This window comes from Schistocerca cancellata, chromosome 11 (assembly GCF_023864275.1).
Source record: "Schistocerca cancellata isolate TAMUIC-IGC-003103 chromosome 11, iqSchCanc2.1, whole genome shotgun sequence".
NCBI classification, from domain to species: Eukaryota; Metazoa; Arthropoda; class Insecta; order Orthoptera; family Acrididae; genus Schistocerca; species Schistocerca cancellata.
The window spans coordinates 91,843,129-91,845,180 of record NC_064636.1 but is presented as its reverse complement, the minus strand read 5'-3'; positions in this window follow the sequence as shown (position 1 = coordinate 91,845,180).

Sequence of the window (2,052 nt, the reverse complement as noted above, 5' to 3'; positions counted from 1 at the left end):
TGGGACAGGATTTGAGTGGCTGAATGGTATGTCATCATACGCAGATCAGGGCCTCAGGGTGGAGAAGTTGGGATTAAGTGAAAATGCAGACATTGATGGTTAGGACAGAAGATACAGTGTGCTTTCTGAAATTTGAGTTCAGGAAGAGAGTTCAGACTCCACTTCTTGCATCATTGTCTCAGGATCAGTCCTTTTGATCATGGCAGTGAGAGTGGGGGGGCAGTGAGGAGGTTGGTGTTGCTAGGTTTGGGTGGTTGTGGGAAAAGGTGCAAGGTTTGCATGGGAACTGACAGTGACACACGGGATATTCTGGAGGAATTTTGTATGGATTTCGGGGTCAGGGGATGTGATGAGGGCAGAGTCTTTGCCAGGGATGATATGAGTGATGGGTAAGCAGGGTAATATTTTTTTATGTTGGGGAGGAGTGTTTTGGATTTGAGGAAGTGGGATCCAGGACAGGAGAGGAGAAAGGTACCAAGTTCTGTAGTCATAGTTGCAGATAGGATGACCTAGCAGTCCATGATGTCTGGACTTTCTGTTTGTTTAGGTGTCTTTTTGGGTTCAGGTTCAGGTGGCAGTGTTATGAATGAGGCGTCTGGCAGCCTTCCTGATGGGTGTAGGTAAGGAGGGAGTGGTTGGCACTACTGACACTAGCAGGTGATCAGGTGGTTTGGAATGGGGTTTGAATGAAGGGGGAACCACAGTCCAGGGACTTACTGCAGAGACATTGGCTGAGTCGATGGTGATGGCGCAGGTACATTTACTTATGGTAGTGGCAGTTCGGGTGTTGGTGCTGCACTTGATGACACTGGTCCCTGTACTGTATCTGAAGAGAGTGTTACTGAGGATGGTGTGTCAAGAGAGGAGAGGACAGGGAATGGGGGACAGGCCTGATGGAAGCTGGAAGTGCTCCAAGTGATTCTTGTAGGGGGCTGGGAGGGACAGATGTAAACAATGGGAGTGGTTGGAAAAGACATGGTGGCAGCTGGGTTATCAGTTAATGGATGACTGACGAATTCCCCAGCATTAGCGATGGCATTGGCATGAAGTCAGTGGCGATGACAGCAGCGATGTTGGAAAGGTGACCAAACAGCAGCGAAATGGAGATGGCAACACTAATGAGAATGATGCACAAAACAGAGTGCCAATGAACAGGCAATCTTGAAGGCAGAATAAACTGACGATGAACGGGGACACACACAGAAAAGTCTTTAAAGCGCAACAAACTACATTGATGAGCAGATTGCCCAAATCACACCAGAGTAGCGCCAACTGAATTAGCGGTAGAGTGTACACTAGCTAGAATCAGATTTTCACCCTGCAGCAGAGTGTGCGCTGATCTGAAACTTCCTGGCAGATTAAAACTGTGTGCCAGACCGAGACTCGAACTCAGGACCTTTCCCTTTCGTGGGCAAGTGCTCTACCATCTGAGCTACCCAAACACGACTCACGCCCCATCCTCACAGCTTTACTTCTCATTCTGGAAACATACCCCAGGCCGTGGCTAAGCCATGTCTCCGCAATACCCTTTCTTCCGGAAGTGGTAGTTCTGCAAGATACGCAGGAGAGCTTCTGTGAAGTTTGGAAGGTAGGAGACGAGGTACTGGCGGAATAAAAGTTGTGAGGACGGGTCGCGAGTCTTGCTTGGGTAGCTCAGTTGGTAGAGCACTAGTCCGCGAAAGGCAGAGATCCCGAGTTCGAGTCTCGGTCCGGCACACAGTTTTAATTTGCCAGGAAGTTTCAGATCAGCGCACACTCTGCTGCAGAGTGAGAAATCTCATTCTGTAAAGGAGTAACAATGTTATCTGGGGACGTGTCCTAGAGTTGCTCATGTTCAAACAGACTCGTTACACCGATTAGTTTTGAGTTGACACACACAACACGAGTTCGCCGTGCTACTATAGTGCTGCAGCTGTGAGATCACTAAAGTTGGCAGCACTCGTAAAACATGAGACAGGCGACGCTATGTGTAAAGTAGGTAGCTGAAGCCCAACCTACCATTGACGACTTATACACGTCGTGCCCCCTCCCACTGCTGCAAAGCTTTGCAGT